General features: G+C 40.6%; 1 protein-coding gene across 4 annotated transcripts in view; it reads right to left on the bottom strand.

Moving 5' to 3' along the window:
* The window catches only part of FAM110B (family with sequence similarity 110 member B), a 72,438-nt gene that overhangs the window by 24,883 nt on the left and 25,517 nt on the right, over positions 1 to 22,038 (bottom strand). Inside the window, exon 1 of one of the 4 annotated variants that reach the window (XM_081874564.1) lies at positions 12,280 to 12,410. The exons of 2 other annotated variants lie outside the window; for them this stretch is intronic. The gene's annotated coding sequence lies outside the window, so the exon portion shown is untranslated. Of the gene's footprint in view, positions 1 to 12,254; positions 12,411 to 22,038 lie in introns of those variants that run through there. One more of the 4 variants, XM_081874563.1, reaches the window with a different exon arrangement.

A 22,038-nucleotide genomic window follows, 5' to 3' on the forward strand; every position in this document is an offset into this window, starting at 1 on the left:
GGAGTTTTCTGACATCTCAGTGTGAAAAACTGTTTGGATATTTCAAAAGGTACATCTCTTGTGATGTAGGAATATACAGTCGTCATGTCAGATCTTGAAACGTTAGTTTAATGGAAAAGAGTTTCTTTGAAAATAAGGACAAATCCTGATTTTGCCATTATCACCATTGGTAGCAAAGTCATATCCACATCAGCCTACTCTAACAATAAGTTTTTTGTATATGCTATGTGTCAGGGAACTGCCATCAGTGCCGGAGGGAGAGAGCAAAAGCCAGAGGGATTCCAGAGAGCGTCCAGGGATCGGGAGAAGCAGCCCATCTTCTGGGGAAGAGAATCAGCGTAGCACCAGTGGAGAAGGGGGGCAGATGGGGGAAGCGGCGAGGCGGTCCCATGACTCCTTGCCTGGGACCAGCGGGGAGAGCAGGGGTCCTCCGTTGCCCATGCCCTCCTTGTGCAGAAGGCTTTCGCGCAGAAAGAGTAGGAGGAGACTAGGCATCAAAGAGCTTCTTTGCTGGAAGAAGTTTAAGAAACGCCCACTGACGGATTCTGCCAGCGATTGAGTCAGCCACGGGTAAGTGGCTGTCTGGACAGAAAAGGTTCACTTTGGCAACCCAGCCAGGTGTTTGCACCCAGCCGGGGAGATAAGCACCGGCTTACGCACGAGCAACCCCTAGAACCCTTACACTATGGATATTGCAGCAGGCTGCAGAGTGGTCCATTCCTAAAATATGTTTTTTGAAACTGGAATATAGAGAACCAAAAAAAGAAAAAAGTGGATGGTTTCATACCAGGCAGCTACATGATGTTGCAAATAGAAGCATGATGTCAGAATCCCTGATAAAACAACCTTGAATTATCAGATTTGATTTTTTTTTAAAGTAGATTTGTCCAAGACTTAAGCAACGTGTGTAGGATTTCACCTACAGCATTGAGAAAACAACTATAAGTTTGGCAGTAGACAATAGTTGGAGAAATCAGCATTACAGAATATGAACCTGAGATTATGATCTGATAAGCCTGCTCAATGTCTCTTAATACACTTGATTACTCATTAGCTGGCCTTTAAATTCCCTACTGTCATCAAAAGTTGGTAAGCCCTGCTATATTCATCCTGCACACCAGCTCAAAAACTTGTAGGCTATGTGAAAGAAATATACTAAGAGGTTTAGTCGTATAGGGCAAAGTACAGGTAACTGACAACTTACACACATTTAACTTGCATGGTTTCAGCTTTACATGCTTGTCAGCCAGCCAGCTCAAATCACACAAATTAAACGTGCATGAGGAGGAGAGGTTAAAAGCTCTTTCCACCTTGGAAAAAGCTTTTAAACTCTTCACCTTGCTTAGCAGGCCCTTGCAAGAACTTGGATGGCTTAAAAGCTCCCCACCTTGTTTGGTGGTGGTTGGGCAATGGCAAAAATGCCTCCTCAATGCACCAGCTTTGGAAAGGTAGGGATGCACACATGGGGGTGGTTTCAGGGCTGCCTTGACAACACACAATATTGGCTTTATGTGAGTTACCTGTTAGTTGTAGTATATACTGGCTGCCAGGCAGAGCCGTAACTAGGTGATCTTGCGCCCCTGGCAGAATTGTTCAGATTGCATCCCCTAGCCACTGACAAATTAGTTCTTCTTTCCACCTCTCCTCCAACACCCCCCCCATTCAATTCACCCTCTATTTAAAACCTTCTATTATGAGGCAATAATCAATACAGTGGTACCTCGGGTTACAGACATTTCAGGTTACATACGCTTCAGGTTACAGACTCCGCTAACCCAGAAATAGTACCTCGGGTTAAGAACTTTGCTTCAGGATGATAACAGAAATCGCGGTGCGGCGGCAGCGGGAGGCCCCATTAGCTAAAGTGGTACCTCAGGTTAAGAACAGTTTCAGGTTAAGAACAGACTTCCAGAACAAATTAAGTTCTTAACCCAAGGTACCACTGTATTTTTATTTATAGACATATTTATGGACATATTTTTAGCCCCCCCCCCCTTTCCTGCGCCCCTGGCAGGGGCCCACCTCACCACCCCCTAGCTACAGCCCTGCTGCCAGGCTCCACTGCCTTACTTCTTGTACCATCATCAGTCTGCTTATTTGCAAGTCCAGCAAACTGAGCTCCCTGCCCAAGGTCTACTAATCATGTTAAACTTTAGTGCTCAATTCGAGCAACTCTGTCCTAGTGTAATCAAGTTGTCAACAACAAATTTCAGCTTGCCTTATTAGGCAAAACCATTGCTTGTGTTGCTACTCACCCTTTCCTCCCAAAATACTTGCTTTTTTTCAGGGAACTCAGGGAGGAAGTGTACTTGCCCTTAGAAGATATATTTTGCAGCAGGTGCAAGTAGGACTTTGCTGGCGTTGTCTCCAGCAAAAATTCAAGAGCATGGAGGATCCCCCAAAATTCACACCCCCCCCCCAAAAAAAATCCTAAAAGAACCATCCTGCATCTACTCAAGCACACTTTTTAGCCATAAAGTTTTTATGGTGAACTTTGATGTGTACATATTTCTGTAGTCAAACATTTAACAGTTATTTAAGACACTGGATCTATAATACCTTATTTGTATACATGCATAGCAATAATATTTGTAAAGAAGCCTGGAGGGTTTCCATGGTAACACATTTGTTAACAAAGAACAATTATTTCACACATTTGCAAAGGAAGCAAACCCAGCAACTTGTAGAAAGAAAATATAATTTCTGTATCACTACGATAAAATCAGGTGGGTAACAGTTCTGAAAGAGCAACTGCCAGAGGCAGCAGAAGTTCATTTGTGATTTCCACTTGGTTTGAAATTACTGCTATTTGCAGATAGCAAACATTATTTTGAGTGAAAGAGGCATTTTGAAAAAAAATGTTTTTGAATGAAACATTACTGTTGAAATCAGGAGAAAGAGGCACACAGAATGCCGTCTTTAACTGAACCAAACTGTTACCATCTCATCTTCTCTTGTCTCAGTTCAATTTAAGCTTTTTCATTATCATCTAGTCTATGCTTGAACTCAGGCAGATCATTCAGGGAAGGCATCCCAATAGCACACTGTTATGAAAAGGAGAAATGGGGCAGTGTGTCATCAGCAGACCAGTGAAATTTCACCCTATAAATGACTTGGCACAATGCTTCATGGATAATAACAACACATTTATGTTAATTTTTATTTGATTATTTGATTTGATAAATTGTTGATTTAACTGGATTAATATATTGCTTAAGCATCAAAAATTCTAGGTGGTTTATGTAAAATACACATGAAAATTACCGGTACAAATAACATCAGATGTTAAAAACATGTTTGCCCTATTTTTTTCATGTAGTTATCTCACATCACAAACTTTGCCAGTGTGCAGACAGCACTAGAAGTTGGATGTCTTGTTATTCACTAAGTATAATATTTCTTATTAGAGTCAGGATTATGCTAGAATAATCCTTTATTACTCTAGGATAATATAGAATAATTAAACCACCTGATAGAAAAGGTTTCATTTCTGTCAAGACATCTGAAAATGTGTTTTACAGGGCACCTATTTCATTAAAAAGAAAAGAAAAAAATCTGAATAGCTTGCATTGTTTTTGAAAGATGAAGGTCTTTAAAGGTCTTCCTTTTTAGAATCTGGCTATAGAAAAACTACTTCCACAGTCAATGAAAAATGCTGCTCCAGTCATCTCTTCCCAACAGAAATCTCTCTTTACAGCACATACCTTCAAAACAAACTTATTCATTGAAAGCCCAGAAGAAAGTTACCCATGCCTTCATTATGTTCCTAATTAATGTTGGTAAACCAATGTTTAGAAATGGAAAGTTTTCTTCAGAAAAATATAGATGTGGAGAATATTCACTTCACATCACTAATCAAAATTTAAGAGTTACAGATAGGTAGCCGTGTTGGTCTGCCATAGTCAAAACAAAATAAAAAAATTCCTTCCAGTTAGTTCTTGGTATGAGCTTCCGTGTGCATGCACACTTCTTCAGATACACTGAAACAGAAGTCACAGACCCTTCTCACTATATAGAAGGGTCTGTGACTTCTGTTACAGTGTATCTGAAGAAGTGTGCATGCACACGAAAGCTCATACCAAGAACTAACTTAGTTGGTCTTTAAGGTGCTACTGGAAGGAATTTTTTTATTTTGTCAAAACTATAACAGACCACTTTCACTCCTTTTCTTTTTACACATCTTCTAAACCTTTCACATTACCATGCCACTATACAACATTTTTCTGCTGTATTAAAAAGGGAGAGAAAAGAAGCAGAAACAAAAGCTTCAGGATTTCAAAGAGCTTACAAGCAATTTGTTGCCTCTGTAGCTATGTACTATGCACCCAAGTTCAGTATCACCAACTGGCAAAGTCCCAATCAGAGATGCTTAGGAAAAGGAAACAGATTTGAAGCAGAAGGCTGGCACCGGCAGGGGAAAAGAGCATGAAAGAGTGTCATGTTTTACTAAATCCGCTATTGCTGTGGATGATGCAGGGGCTCCGGAATGACTTCCCATTCTCCAGTGGAGCAAATAAAATCCCACCAGCACTGAACTTGCTTCAAAGAAGATCAGGGCTAGAAGGTCCAAAAGGAGCCAAAGAAAGAATCAGCTGTAGTCTATCTATCCCATTCCTCTTTACTGTCATTTCACCCCTTTTCCATTGCTTGAAGTAGTGTGCATGCACACAGAAAGGGGACTGAGGAGGTGGTGACATTGAAAAGAGATGCTGGTAGTTAAGACACTGGAGATGTCACTAGCCCACCCCACTCCCCAAAAGAAGCGGGGGAGAGAACCCCAACCATGGACATATCCTTGATTCCTTGATGTCAGAGAACTTGGGTTTATGGCAAGCGGACACAGTGTAAACAACTTTGCTTTCAGTGAGAATGACAATATATCAGAACCATTTTAAATGCAAATTAATGTCTTTGAAAGATAACATGTCCCTGCACTTTTATGAGATAATAATACTGTTGGCTAGTGTATCATATTTTCATATTGAGAGATAATGATACAAGCACCATTTCAACAACAAAAATTAACGGAACTGTAACAGGCAGACCAAGATAGTTGGAAAATAAGAGTTGAATGCTGCATTTTCTCATATCTGCTGGATTAATAGCTTAATAGGTGGCTTGTCAATTGGTGAAACAGAGCAGAAATCAAGCAGTTTTAGCTATGGGTGAATGTTTTCTGCTAAAACAAAGTGTGAGCAAATTATTTCATATCATGCATTCCCTTAAAAATCCAACTTTTTCCTGAGTGAAACTAGCCATGTGTGGAAGTTTTTACTGTAGCCTCTTTGCAACTGGTTTGATTGCCTGCCTTGAAATATTAAAGTTTTACAGCACATTTTCACTGCCTGTCAGGAGGACATTCTCTTGTCAAAGGCAATATTTATGTATCCAAGGAAAATCAGATTTCTCTGACAAAGTAGGAGTTATGAATTTTTTATGAGAGTGTATTATAAAGTTGAAGTGCATTTCTATCAGCTGGGAAAACTGATGTTTAACCAGGTAAAAGAAAAAAAAATACTTCTTTATAACTCTTGGTCAAAATATTGTTTCACCTTGCTGTATTTACTTATTTAAAGCATACACACTGCCCTCCCAAGGTGGCTTGCCAAAACATTTTAACATATGTAAACATGTATTTTACACCAAGCTACAAGAAGTACAATGTTAAAATTAAAAGCCAGCAGCAGTTAAAATTTCCAAAATTAGTTAAACAGCCTGGAAATAAAAAAAAATAGATATTCCAAAGTTAATTAATAAAATAATAATAATAATAATAATAATAATAATAATAATAATAATAATAATAATAATTTATACCCTGCCCATCTGGCTGGGCTTCCCCAGCCACTCTGGGCGGGTTCTAACAAAATATAAAAATACAGTAATGCATCAAACATTGAAAGCTTCCCTAAACAGGACTGCCTTCAGATATCTTCTAAAAGTCTGGTAGTTCTTGTTCTCTTTGGCATCTGGTGGGAGGGCATTCCACATGGTGGGTGCCACTACCGAGAAGGCCCTCTGCCTGGTTCCCTGTAACTTGGCTTCTCACAGTGAGGGAACTGCCAGAAGGCCCTCAGCGCTGGACCTCAGTGTCTGGGTAGAATGATGGGGGTGGAGACGCTCCTTCAGATATACTGGACTGAGGCTGTTTAGGGCTTTAAAGGTCAGGACTGACACTTTGAATTCTGCTCAGAAACGTACTGGGAGCCAATGTAGGTCTTTCAAGACCGGTGTTATGTGGTCTTGGCGGCCGCTCCCAGGCACCAGTCTAGCTGCCGCATTCTGGATTAGTTGTAGTTTTTGGGTCACCTTCAGAGGTATCCCACATAGAGCGCATTGCAGTAGTCCAAGCGAGAGATAACCAGAGCATGCACCACTCTGGCGAGGCAGTCCGCAGGCAGATAGGGTCTCAGCCTGTGTACCAGATGGAGCTGGTAAACAGCTGCCCTGGACACAGAATTGACCTGTGCCTCCATGGACAGCTGTGAGTCCAAAATGACTCCCAGGCTGCACACCTGGTCCTTCAGGGGCACAGTTACCCCATTCAGGACCAGGGAGTCCTCCACACCCACCCACCTCCTGTCCCCCAAAACAGTACTTCTGTCTTGTCAGGATTCAACCTCTATCTGTTAGCCTCCATCCATCCTCTAACTGCCTCCAGACACTCACACAGGACCTTCACTGGTTCTGATTTGAAAGAGAGGTAGAGCTGGCTATCATCCGCATATTGATGGACACCCTGCCCAAACCCCCTGATGATCTCTTCCAGCGGCTGCATGTAGATGTTGAAAAGCATGGGGGAGAGGACAGAACCCTGAGGCACTCCACAAGTGAGAGCCCAGGGGTCTGAACACTCATCCCCCCCCCCACTTTCTGAACACGGCCCAGGAGGAAGGAGCGGAACCACTGTATAACAGTGCCCCCAGTACCTCTAGACCGTCCAGAAGAATGTTATGGTCGATGGTATCAAACGCCGCTGAGAGATCCTGCAGAACTAGGAAACAGCTCTCACCTTTGTCCCTAGTCCGCGGAGATCATCAACCACCAGTGTGACCAAGGCAGTTTCAGTCTCATGATGAGGCCTGAATCCCGATTGGAAGGGATCCAAATGGTCCGCTTCTTCCAGGCATGCCTGGAGTTGTTCAGCAACCACTCGCTCAATCACCTTGCCCTAGAATGGAAGATTTAAGACTGGGTGATAGTTGGCCATACTGGCCGCATCTAAAGATGGTTTTTTTAAGAAGCGGTTTCATAACTGCCTCTTTCAGTGGGTCTGGGAAGGCTCCCTCACAAAGAGAAGCATTCACCACCCCGTGAAGCCCATCGCCAAGCTCTTCCCGGCTAGCTTTTATAAGCCAGGATGGACAAGAATCAAGGAGACAGGTGGTTGGTTTCACTTGTCCAAGCAGCCTGTCCACATCCTCAGAGGTAACAGATTGGAATTAATCCCACGCAACTTGACTAGACAGGACTCTAGCACTCTCCCGCTGCAGCCCTGCTCCCACGGTGGAGTCCACCTCTTCCTGAATCTGAGCGACTTTATCTGCAAAAAACTTTGCAAAATCATTGCAGGAGATGCAGCAGGTTGTTTCGCTAAATTGTGAACCACCTGAGTCTCCTGCTGCTGTTTTCCACAGATGCAATACAGGTGAAGAAGGTCTTCTTCGCCGTTGCTATCGCCACTTGGTAGGCTCGACATTGAGCTCTAACCCTTGTCCAGTCAGATGCAGAATGAGTTATCCGCCACCGGCGCTCTAGCCGTCTCAGCGATTGTTTCATTGCCCTCAGATCCAAGGAAAACCACGGGGCTGTCTGGGCTCCATGCAATCAGAGAGGGCACTTCAGAGCCAAACAGTCAGTAGCTCTGGTTAACTCCACATTCCAGCGGGCCACCCGGGAATCAGCTGAAAGGTCATCAACATGGGATAAAACACCCCCTACCACTCTCTGGAAACCATTTGGATCCATTAAGTGGTGGGAGCAGACCATCCGAATCGGTCCCACCTCCCTGCAGAGGGGAAGGGTTGCGGAGAAGTCCAGTTGCACCAGGAAGTGATCTGACCATGGCACTTCTTTAGTTTTGCTTTTACTTAGTGTCAAATCACCAACATCCATAGAGGTGAACACCAGGTCTAAGGCATGTCTGCGGCTATGAGTTGGGCCAGACTTATTCAGGGACAGCCCCATGGAGGCCATGCTTTATGCTTTCCACAAAGTCCCGAGCAGCCCCTTGTAAGGTCGTGTCGGCGTGGATGTTAAAATCCCCTAAGACAACCAAACCAGGTGTCTCCAGGAGAATAGCAACAGTGACGCCCTTGGGGAGGAATTCCCCCCAAAATGTGGGGCCACTACTGAAAAGGCCCTGTCTCTGATGCTTGTCAGCCCAATGGCTCTTATTACTGGGCCTAACAGGAGGTCCTCCATTTGTAATAACCATAGTTCCTTTTTTTCATTCCAGGAAAGGCGGCCATCCCACAAGAGATTGCTGGCAATTGAAGTTCTATTTGTACATTGATACAAATGACTGAGGAACATGAGTGGGGGTGGAAATGTTATCTGACTGCTGGATATAGAAAAAGCCCCCAGTACATAATTCACTGTGTGTAACATCCTCATGCACAGAGTGACCATGATTTCTGAACTTTTAAAGTACTGTGATAAAGCAGAGAGTCTAGGACCAAGAGTCCACGTAATCTGTGAACACAGCTATATCTGACATTCTCCTAATATGTTATGTGGTTGTTTATTTTTGTGGTAGTGTTGGTTGGCCAGAATCCAGAGTTCTTCCTTTTATAAAACCATACTGCTATATTCATCATGAAACTGTTTGTTCTAATGTATACTGGTGTTTACTGGTATTCTTTTGTTTGGTTATCTCACAAAGAAGTTTCCGAGGAACTTGGTTAAGATAGAAACATGCAGTCTCTTAAGAGTGGTCCCAAACATCTGTGGGCAGATTGTTGGCACAATCCATTGGAAGAAAGCATCCCGTGGGATCTACAATGAATGCAAACTGGTGGCAGTAGTGCTCTTCTCAACAACTGTTTCCACCCTTGGAAAAGTACTACTGTCACACACAGGGAGCTTTTTGGAAAAAATGGAAGGTGACCCAACATGATAAGAAAAAACAAACAAATCTGGTATCCCTCTTTCTCTTAGCCTCTCCCAGGAAATTTTATAGCATTCTCCAACCTGGTACCCTCTGGATGCTGTTGGATTATAGCTCCCACTATCTCTGACCATTGGCTATATGGCTGTGGCTGATGGGAGTTAGGAGTCCAATACACCTTTGCAAAACAAAACATAAACCAGCTTATTTCTCAGCAATATCTTAATGTGATGCACTATCACATTCGTTCTTATGTTTACAAGGTCTCTTAACATGAAAAGCAGGACAGATACCATATGCATTACTAGACTGCCTTTGACATTGCTTTTCCTCACTTGCATTAAAAATAAATAAATTATGGGGAAGGGAAGCTGTTAGGAAACAAATCAGGCACAAATGTTTGGAAGATGGTCAGAAAACTCAGAAACATGTATTTGTCAGATAAACACCAGGAAGAACTTTCTGACAAGTAAGAGCTGTTCGACAATGGAATGGATTCTCCAGGAGGGTGGTGGACTCTCCTTGTAGGTTTTTAAGCACAGGTTGGATGGCCATCTGTCCTGTAAGATTTAGTTGAGAACAATGCATAGCAGGGGTTGGACTAGACGACCCTCAGGGTACCTTCAAACTCTACAATTCTATTATCACAACAAAATGAGGGTGTATTGTAGGAACACCTTCTTCATTCCATTCTTTAACGTTGTTAGAAACCACCAAGCTTTCATGTCATCTTGCTAGCACAATACTGATAAGGGACTAGATCAGTTTTCTCCAACCTGATGTCTTCCAGATATTGTTGGATTACACCACCCATCATTTTATGACCATTTCCCATACTGTCTGAAACCGATGGGAAGTGTAGTCCAATAATATCTTCTGGAGGGCACCAGGTTGGGAAAGGCTGACAGGGTTACTGTGTCAGAAACAGCTTTCAGTATGGAAGATACCACATGCATGAAATGGTTATTAAGAGATGTATATACAACCTGCCACAAATTAAGGAGTTACATCCATGTTTTCAGAAAACTAGAGCTTGTCCTATATACCAGTAGTTGCTGGCACAGAAAAGACAGGTACTTCTCATTTTGAATTAAAACTGTCTAGAACTGTCACATGAGCTGCTGTCAACATCTGCAAGGCACTGGTAGCATCGGGCCATGCCATAAAAAGACTGCAACATTTTATTTTCCACCCACATAGATAATTACAGGAGGCAGTAGGTCTCTTTTGAAAAAGAAAACACAGGACAATTATAATTGGCAATATAGCACAGAGAGGGGCTAGCAGACAGTAACACACAGGTTGTATGTGCACACCCACTCTCTCTATTCATCACTGTCCTAGACTTAACTGTTGCTATGCAAAAGGGCTATTCTATAATTTCTGGGAATACAGAGTTCAGAAAACACTGGTACTGAAATTTATTTAAGGCAATAAACAAGTAAATTAAATAAAAATAAATATCTACAGTTCCACCCCCACATTCATGTTCAAAGTTCTTTGCATATATTATCAATTTAATCCTGTAATATGATGAGTATTATTAATATTTTAAAGCTGGGAGAGGAAAGTTGAGGTTGAGAGGGTTGCCAAAAGCCACCAACCAGTTCATAGCTGGGCTCAGATTCAAAAGTGTGATGAACCAAATTTGGGATGTCAGTCATAACCACTAGTTTAACTCTTGTTCTACAAATAGAACAAAACAAACGATCAACATTATGCACCATATTAAAACAATCTAGGCTGAAGGTTAAACTCAGTAAAATATTTGATGAACGACTACTTTCTTGTGTTTGCTTTCCATCCTCTCTGTGTTCAAATGTAAAATGCACAAAGCTGACAACAAATGACAAAAAACCCCTGCTTTTATGGGCAAAAGACTGATAGCTATGACTCACCAGTTTTGCTTTGCAATGCAGTGCAAAACTTCACTGGGGGGGGGGAGGGAGGGAGGGAGCCAGAGATTAGTGGGAGAGATAAGAAGTGAAAGCAAAGTAGTGAAAGTCCATAGCTTGTGCTTACTTGAGGCAAATCTCCTGTTACCCAGACGCATGGTGGCGAAGTGCCAGCTGGACAACTGGTGACCTAATGCACATTTATGGGCTATCAGCAGTCAAAACAAACCAAGGGAACATCCTCAAAGAACCTCTCCTGCAGAAACCCACTGAAACCATCGTCATCATGTGCAAGGTCCCATGCATTTGAATGGGATTTGAACACAGTAAGTCACAGCGCACTCTGAGACTACATGGAGATAGAGCTCTCTTTGGCTGCTCTTTTAATAAACCCTCGCAATCAGCATAGTTTTGAATAAGTTTGGATCGGTCACCACACAAATCCCAAATGAAAAAACAGGACAATACAAGATGAATCAAATTTCGGAAATGTTTTTTTCCTGAACAGCCCTCCCCCCCCCCCGCCCCACCAAAAACACAAAAACCAAAAAACCCACCCAAGCTTGTCAGATATATCACTGCAGCAATATATACCTCTTTCACTACATTCAGGGCAAGGTCCCTAAACACACACACACATACACAAGCTTGATCTCACTGTTTGGCCTTTGGGAACAATGAGTGTGCAGAGATGGATTCACTGCACTATAGTGGCTGTTTTTGAAAGGCTGCTTAAAAAATTCAAAGGATCAAACAAAGAATTCACCCAAACAACGTAAGGTGACAGACAGACAATGGAGCATATTAATCCGAATTCCTTTCCCTATGCATAAATCGGCAGGCAGTTATTGCACCAATCACATTAAAGCATACATCCTGACATTATTCCCTGTTATCTGCTCGTTGCTTAGAAATATCTCTGTCTCCATGAAAGGCAAAATCATATATGCTCTAATTCAAATGTTCAGCCACCCCCCTTCAAATACCAACACTGCTCTTAGAATAACAAAAAAGGTACATGCCACGCTCCAGATTTCATATGAGAGCTATTTCTTCATGCAGTACACATTATACTTCTCTGCTAAATTCTTAGTATAATGATGTGCTTTATAATGTGATGACCATCTCGCTGGAGTACACACAATATTAATGAAAGCAAGATCAAATTAAACAGATGACATGATTAACTGTATTCATTTCATGCATGGATGTGTTTTATGGGGGGGAGATAAAGACCTGAAAGTAATTACCATTAACTGAAACTCCTTCACTGACCTCTGCTTGCAGCCAGCAGTTGTTAAATGCTGATGGGTTTATAACAAAGAGCAATGCCTCTATCGTCTGTAGGCTTTTCTTTTATTCTACACAGAAGAGGCAGACTTCCTCCACCGTTGCATGAACACTGTACCTCTGTATCTATGTCTCTAATGCAGCATAAAGATTACTGTGGAAACCTATCAAATTGGCAAGCAGCAAATGCCAGCAGCCAATCGGAGAAAGGCGCATGCAGAATCTAGCACATGCTCTCTGAGACTTGGATACTGTCACTGCTGTTTAGCAGGCTGTTAATCTAATTATAGCAGTTTGCTAGCACAGTACTATGAAAAACGGCACATGATCAAGAAAATAAAACACCCCCCTCAAGGCAGGTATTCTAGGAATGTCTAATTGTATGTGTATGAGTGTGTGGGTACATGTGCTATTTCTTTAAATGCAAAAAATCAAATTCACACATTCAGCTTATTTCAATACTCCCTCATGAGATCTGAAACCACGAAGCAGCATTCATCAATTTCAAAGCCAGTTTCCTTCATAGGTTATGCTACAATATAGTGTTTCATTTTTTATATGCAAAATTGTTGCATTTGCATGAAATACGATCATTTTCCTTGACATATCACAGACTGGCAGTAGAGAAGGATGAGTAATTCCAATTCTGGTTTATTGTGCTAGTGTAATGAGGATGCATATAAAGGTTTGGCACATGGCTTCTCAAAGTAAAGTTATAGTGGAGCTGCTGAAACTTGTAAAGAATATGCTTGAGTATTTTGCTGAATTGTGACTCTATATCTGTGTTTCCAAAAACAATTCAGGGGTCTACATACCCTCGCTAGTTCCCCAGAAGCAAATGTTCTTCTCTATCAGTGAGCATCCCTGCCCAGTACCAAGATTCCTTTCCATGCATTATCTGCACTTGGCAGGGACCTCTGGAAGAAAGAAGCATTCTGTGTTGGGCACAACAAACCAGCTCTGTCCTCTTCCAAGTTTTTTGTTGCATGCAAAGAACCTTATTTTGTGTGCAGCAGGTACGTACAGGATATTAGGATCGGCAGAGGATGCCCACTAATCATTTTCTTGATGGCATATTGAAAGGAACAAGTGTGAGATGTGCAACAATATCAAGTCTCAGCAGCCAGGAGAACCAGGAAAGTTGGCAGTGGATCTGGGCCACTGTTCCTCCTGTTCCTCCACACCAGGCCTGTTCCCGCTTCCGTTCAGGTGGTGTCATGTAGTGAGAAAGGAGTGGGGTAGTTAGCCTGGCAGGCAGGTATGTGGCTAGGATTTAGGTTACTTGATTTGGGGAGCATGACAAGATAAGTCACACCCCATTACAACAATGTGAAATGACATGAATTATCTGCCCCATCCTCTACAGTAATTGCATACGCCAAGCAACCTATAAAGTGGGAGGTGGCTATGATGGCGAGCACGAATAATGACTAGCCAAGATAAAATTTATAGAATCCTGATTTAGGGTGGTCAAATAGCTAAAACAGGGCAAAATAATAATGCTTATTTCAACGACCTACAATTAAGGGAAAGCCAGCAAAACAAATCAATGCTAGAGGCAGGGCTTGAAGCTAGCCTCCCAGTTCTCATTTTCTTTCCCTCTCTTGACCCAATCTGGTTGGTAGTGAAAATTACCATCTGAAAAATGAATACACTAATTCAACCCAGGAAGAAAAACTTTAAACTGTTTATGCAGCTATATATTATATATTGCGAAGTATTTTTAAACTTTGCTAAAAATGCATGTTCTTAAACTCACTGAATGAAACATAGACATCAACCGTATCTGTCCCAATTTACTCCAGTAATACTTAAGCACACTTAAAAAAACAACACCAATCAGATTGAACTTGTTGGGTCCATAACTGTATTTTATTTGACACCCACATTCTCTAATGATTCTCAAATTATGAAGATGCTCATCTGGAGATTCACAAAATCTATGCTATTTAGGCTAGTCCTTCCTTCTGTAAATGAAACACGATCAAGCCTTTCCCAACAAATCTTTTTGTATACATAATCAGTGGAAACCACCAGTAATTGTTAGGGTGAAAACAGGCCTTTGCGGACTTTTGTTTTTACACAAAAACATTTCTGAATTCCTTGAATATGGCAGTAAATTGAGTGAAGTTAAATTATAGGTCGTTCACTGACAAGCCACTATTTGACAAACTCTAGTATCTTGCCATCAACATGTACATCCATCTTTGCACATTAGATGAATTGAGGAAAGGCCCTTTAGCCCACTCTGAAGTTTTAGCATCATGGCCCAGATTTATTTAATAAGTAGCCATGAATTTAACATCCAGGTGTTATGTGTGCTAAATTCATGTCAACCTGAAATCCATGTCAAGTTTAACACCTATGGACACTTACTGTGGGAGTAAATTCCACTGAACTCAAATGAGTATACTTGTCAAAAGACATATGTGGGACTGTACTGCATATTTTTTCTGATTTCTTATTATTAATAATGCAAGTTATGAGATACTTTCCTTCTGTATTGGATTATGACTTTTATCTTTCTGTTGCATCAGACATACCATGGCAGCATAAATTAAACTTGCAATTCCTGTGCAATAACCAACATAATTAAAGCTTTTCCAACATTAATCCAAATTAGTTGATAAAAAGTGTTATTGACATATCTGCAAATTATTTTACTGAACTGGTGAAGAAGAAGAAAATTTAACATACAAGGCTGACATGCTGCTCAAACATTCAAATTCAATAAACAAATCTCCCAAACTGAGCATGCCTAGGAATTTAATTGGAATGTAAAAAGATGGAATGTCTCGCTGCCCACGTTCACATTTTGCAGAAAACTTTAACAAGTTTAAAATGAAAGGAGAGCAAAAATGTGCATCTTGATTGCCTTGAGAAAATGCCAGTAATGAAAACACTGCCAACATATCTAGTCTCCATTCATAAATTTATTCCCCATTCTATAAATTAATGAAAACTCTTATTGTATTTTTCTAGACTAAAAAATGGCTTGTAATACCTTAAAACTAAGAATTTAAGATTCCCAGACTGTTCCTACAAAGATTTAATCAGAGGTAAGAGCCAGTAAGTTCAGCAAAGCTGACTCCCAACTAAGCATCCATAGGACTGCAGCCTAAGAGAGTTTCACTTCCTAAAGAAAACTGAGAAGAGCATTTGCAGTCCCCTTCTATCTCTGAGGCAAGCAGGAAGCTACATAAGAAACGTGGACGAGATATTAAGGGCTTGCTTGCAAGCAAAAAATAAACAAGCGGGATTAGCCGCTGAAGTTATATTATGTGCTGTGGTGGTGGCTGTTCATTTGGACTGCTAGGGTGGAAGGCAAGGAGGAAAGGAGCAGGCGGAGCCAGAGACAATGACATGCAGGGCCACCCACAATTGCTTGGAAGACTGCAGACTGACTGAAAATGACAGAGGTTGGTCATCCTCAGTAAGTGCCCCGGTTACCCAAGGAACCAGCCTCCCCTGCTTTATTTAGAATATCAGTGTTGCACAACTAGAACAGTAAGCATTAAGCTCTTCTGGATTTCAGAATGCTACTTTGCATTAAGAGAGGAGGACTACTTCTGAATTTTATCCCTTATGTTAAATAGCATCCTGAACCCCTTTCTAAGATATCTAAACATATGCCACAAGGGCATTTTGGAATCTTGTTAGCGCTCTCCTCAGCAACTTTTGCAATTTCTACCTCAGGCAAATCTTTGGATTGCTTTTCCATAGGAAGTCAAGCTAGGATGAGTATTCCTAGTGCAGAATGAACTCTTGGTTCTGACACACCTACATCACAATAAATACAGGGGTGAAAGCTTCCAGGAAGTAGAAGCAAGAGCAGAACTCCCATAAGCCTGTAGTGAAGGCAAGGGAACAGAATGCCATTTTCAAAAGCACAAATAATTTCCTTCCTTTCTCATTAGACACTCATATATACTGTTAAGAATATACTTCTTAGAAGGCCATGGAATTCACTTGGTATAATCTTTTGTCTATAAAAGGAAAAAAGTTGCATGTTTTGTCTCTTTTGCCACACACTACAAAGGAACACAACCTGGTAGAGCTACACAGACAAGGGTCCCCTTTGGGTCTCTCTGGGATTATGCCAATGGAACAAAACCAGCCTCCCCTGCCGCAGTAGTTGTGGCTAACAGTAATACACATGTGACAGATTTATTTCCCAGCTGCAGTCCACCAACTGAGTTAATCTCTCCATACCCAAACCCTTAATTCTACTTCATATTACCTTTTTTCTTCACGTTTAACAAGTTTCCCTTTTTGAAAGTGTGTTGGATTATGAAAGACTTTTGGGGCAATGTTACGCTCATATGCATGCTGAATTTCACCGCACAGTGGCAATTGTTCCAGACTATCATACAAGTTCCTGGGAGGATAGTCATATCCTGCTACCTGCAATACAGTGGTACCTCGCTTCAGGTTACAGACTCCGCTAACCCAGAACTAGTGCTTCAGGTTAAGAACTTTGCTTCAGGATGAGAACAGAAATCGTGCTCCAGCGGCGCAACGGCAGCAGGAGACCCCATTAGCTAAAGTTGTGCTTCAGGTTAAGAACAGTTTCAGGTTAAGTACGGACCTCCGGAATGAATTAAGTACTTAACCTGAGGTACCACTGTAGTTTAAAATATGCTCCAACCATTCTTGCAAATCAGTACAATCACAGCATGGTACCTTTACATATGTGAATTGTCTGAAACTATTTGGAGGAACATGCAGCAGGCTAGCAATCTGGAGCTACTTGAATACAAACTGGGACTGAGCAAACAAAATGTACTGGTTTAAGTATTTTATTATAAGTAGTAAACATCTCAGTTCATCCTATTTCCCTTAAATCCAATTAGCCCATTTAAACAATGCAACCTATTTAGTTCCTTTCAAACTCATGCACATAATAATAACATCACCATCATTATTGAAATGCACTCCATACAATTCTGGAAAGCAGCCCTTATGTGCCTTTCAGTCAAGTCTTCAATCATCTGGAAATCTAAGTAGCTGAAACCTGGAGCATTTTTCTTGCTATTTAAATTTATGATAAATACGGTCATATGCATGTTAAGGTATTTGCTCTCATACTTTAGAATGCCAGCCTAACAAAGATGCAAAATGGGAAGATAATTGGCCCTCTGATTTATTTCATAAGGAATAAAACCTTATTAGTTCAAGTTACATATTTATTAGAAAGTCACTATGAGAAATTCCAAGGAACCCTAGCTATGACTGTTTTCAAATATATAAATCGATCCATTTCCTAAAATGGAGTTGGTGGTAGTTTGTAACTGCCAACTGTACCTCTAGCAATGTAGACAGGTTTTATGGTTAAGTACATTTAATTTACATAGTCTTCAAGGCAGTCAGATGGAAAAAGAGCATTGATTTCTTGACTCAACCCTTTGCAGCCTGTGGCTACATTTGCCAATGAGCTGCTTTAAAAACAAAACAAAAAAACAAATAAAAAACACCCCACTCATAAGTGCATTCACTCATAACTGCAACAAAGAAATAGCAATCTAGTCTAGGTCACAAATACTGAGCTTGTTATTTTCACATCAGAAAAAATTCTGCAAATCTTTCAGCATTACATAAAATTGCCCATGATGCTGCTTCCTCCCCAAAACCAGCAAACTGCTGGGCATTTCTCTACTTTAAAACTGCATTGTTGTTTTTCTTTATAAGAAGAGTGAGAAAGCAACAGAATACCAGGCCCTAAATGTAGATGGTGGATGGTACTGAATTCAGATTTCATTTTTATAAAGTTTTTTCTCCTTTAATACCGTATGTTTAAATCAGATTTTAAGCTTTTAAATCATGAGATCTGATTCTGAAGCAATTGTATCCAGCTTGTTGTTCCAAATAAAATATTATGACTTGATGTGGCCAGTTCCTTGTTTATTATGTATCCAAATCCAGCTTTTAATGGGCTGGATCCAAAGAGCCCATTCTTCCATGAGAGGAAGACTCCTTCTTTTGGGAGGAACAGAACCTTCGGCTACAACTCAACATTTTATAAGTTTTAAATCAAAACAGAATATTGATTTTAACAGCAGTCCATGACATGGTATACTTCTATTTTCCATTCAAATAGGGAAAAAGCAGGCTTGCCAAGTTGTGAGAAACATTGTTTTCAAAAGAAGATTTGCTTCAGGTTATTGTTGTACTTTTTGGTATACTAAAGCTGATGCACTCGCTTATGTCATGGATGCTTTCCCAGGCCTGTACAAATTCTGTTCCAGCTCTTCAGTTTTCTCAGGGATAGCTAACATGGTGCTCTCCAGATATTGCTGAACTCCAAATACCAACAAACCCATACTGGCTGGAGCTGATGGGAGTTGCAGTCCAACAATATCTGAATAAACCTGTCTTAAGATGACATTTCTTGGATGCCTCTTTCTATGACTGGCTTTGGAGCATCTGTGAAATGAGGACAGAAGGTGGTTGCTGCTAGGTATCCCTTTAAGTCTAGATGGAATTTGTATCTTACCTGGGGCATTTGAGAAAGCAGATCTGTGGTGTAAACATCACCATTGTTACTGTTAATAATAGCAACCATAACAATATCTTTGATTTATTATATGCTCTTTAACCTAAGGTCACAGGGTGGGTCACATCAATTTAAAGCACAAGAAAAATAGTTTCAAACAAATTATGGTCACAAAAATAGGACAAGCCCTAAAAGGACTCATTCCAAGTATCAGAGGTCAGAGTAAAAAGGTATTTTTTCAGCATATGATGAAGGTGCCAAGTGCAACTCAGGGAAGAGAATTCCCTCTCCCAGATCATCACCATCACCCTGAGCTTCTCAAGGCAATGGTACTATCAATTATATTTTAAAAATTGAAAGATCGCAGTATTGTGACACATATGATTTGAAAAAATCCAGTTTCCAGCAGCATAAAATAGAACTTGCTGATGACATCAGCAAATATGTCCCTGATGTACTCAGTATGAAGAAGGCTGATCCCTACAATCAGTAAGAAGAAATTGCTTTACCTGAGCTCTTGTTTACAGGCCAAGCAACTACAAAGCTTATAAAACTAGAGAGAGAAGTGGTTCCATCTCTTGCAGTATACAAATGCTACCTTGTCCCACAACACATTTCCAGGTCCTTACAAACCACAAAATACACAAGGGCAAGTAAGAATAGCAATGGCTTTTAGAACATCACATCAACTTGCTGAATTTGCTATAGCAAAGTTTCAATAACTTCCTAATGGAAACAAAGCAGTCAATTAAAGCTTACCCCATAATGTCTCAGAGCTAAAGTGCTGACTAAAAAACAAAAACCAAGAGTCATTACTTTGGGTTTGCGGTACAGAAGTTTATATTTGAACACAGCTGCATCTCAGTCAGCCAGTTCCCATGACAGCCCCTCCAAGCTGTATTGATTTCCAGAGGAAAAGGCACCATAAATCTACTTCAGCTCAATTGCATCATTTTCGAGGTTGGCTTTAGAAGGCAAATTAAATGTCTTCCGCTAGAAACAGCAAAACAGATACACAGAGCTCTGTTTTCATTTCTTTTGGAGTCTCCCCTTACAAAATACTATGTGGCAAACCCCTCATGTTTAATATCCGTAAAGACAGCAAATCCAGACTTGTGAGGAAACATCTCTTCTAGGTCTGTGATTTTTTTGGAGGGGAGAGGAAAGGGGGGGAAGCAGATGTTTGTTTCAATACTAATGTTGATTTCTGAACGTTTTATTTAAATCATGGAGGGAATTGAAGCAAAAGCCAGCACTCACACTGGGGAATGAAACATCACAAACATCTAAGAAGCTCTGTGCCATAATAAAGAGTGAAGCACAGCTCTGAGCAGCAAGTGAGCAGAATATTACTTTGGGTAACGAGTGAGGTATCCTTGTTCAATTATTCATACAATCTGCAACAGTTAAACTTGCTTCAGTGAGGAGAAATAAAGTAGGACAAACATCACCTTGACAACTTTAAAGAGAACCATCCATTTTCCTTGAACATATTGCAATGGTAGTATTTCAAATATTTCCTATTAGTACCTTTATTCCACCCACATTTTAGGGGAAGGAGAAGCAACACACCAATGTACTGCAAAGAAGAAGCGTGTCCAAGACAAGTGCTCCATCCTGTACCTCCTACTATTCCACACACACACACACACACACACACACACATTTATATTGTTTTTCAGCCCTGCAAATCAATATATCTAGAAAAACAAAACCTAACTTCCAAAATGTGTTGACTAGCACTGAGATTTAGTTTTAATTTTTGCTATTTAATCAACAAAAAATAAAGCTAAGCCTTCAACCATGTATTAAGAACCAAAGAGAATAAGTATATATTCACTGCCTCCCTAAATACAATCATGGACGTGGCTTGTTTCACCACTTCCTAGGAGGGAATTCCACAACATGGGTGCTGCTACAGAAAAGGCTCTGTCTCACATTGAGCTGCCATTAAATTTTCTACTTTCATAGCAGCCTAAAGCACCATCTTAAGTACATTGACTAAAAAGTTTAGTTCACTGAAATCAATGAAATTAATTTCTGAGTTGAGATGCAAATTGTGTTGGATATTAAATAATTTTAATTTTTCATAAGGGAAACGTACTTTCCATTTTCTACCAAGTTTGACAAAATCATTCCATTCTTATTTTATTTTAGGTTCTATTTAGATATCAGTACAATTAAAAAGAGAATCCAAGGTAACATTCCTCCAGCTTTCTGGTGCCAGAGGAATCTTACTTAGTGTAATCATGTATTGTGGACATTGTTTCTGCTATGCCCTTCCAGTTATGCAATTATTAAAATAGCTCCACCAATCTGTTGATGGTTCACACCTTTTCTTGTGCCCTGTTCAAGAGTGTTTAGCAGAAACCAACAAAATCTCAATGCAAACGTCTAAAAACGGCTGGCAGGGTAAAAACTAAAGAACACTGGGAAACGATGATGAAGGGCTTCAGCACACTTCCAAAGCTGCTTTTTATTCTTTTGATCAAGAGAAGTGTCTAATATTACTTGCATTTCTCAGTATAAGAAATCTAGCCCTGATTACCTACTGCCTGAATGATAAACACCCCACAGTTTTAAGAACAGCTAAGCACAAAGCTGCCTTTCGCTATTCAAAGGATATTTTTAATTGATGACGCTTCTTTTGAAAGAGCTCCATTCAGAAGAGTGAAACTTATTTATTCAATTATTCATTTTCTAAGTGCTAAGTTGGCAACAGCCTTTTAAAATAGCCTGCATTTAACTTTGATGAACTGTGTTACTGTGGGTCACTCCAATTGTTCCTAGTGCCAGTCAAATAAATGTGTCAGGCTGCAAGCCAAAGTGTTACAAAATTGGCTTTGATACAAGCGCTTCCTCTCTGTATGTTGTTGGTAGACCAAGTCAGTCAGTGGACCAATATGTAGCTGAATGAACTGAACAGCTGTTTAAGACACTTCTACCACCAAGAGCTTCCAGTTAGGTTACACCAGAGTGAATGACTCCACGACGAAGGATGAGTTGAGCATTAGAAGCTGTGAAAGCACACAGGTAGACAGGTTCCCATTCATGTTTTCTACTTCCTCAAGACAAAGCAGAAACGATACACAAATGCATGGAGCAGTTGCTTTTACTGCCTATTTCACTACAGTGGTACCTTGGGTTACAAACACCTCGGGTTACAAATACTTCGGGTTACAGACTCCGCTAACCTGGAAGTAGTACCTGGGGTTAAGAACTTTACCTCAGGATGAGAACTGAAATAGCGC

This window comes from Podarcis erhardii (assembly GCF_964252035.2).
Source record: "Podarcis erhardii genome assembly, chromosome: 8".
NCBI classification, from domain to species: Eukaryota; Metazoa; Chordata; class Lepidosauria; order Squamata; family Lacertidae; genus Podarcis; species Podarcis erhardii.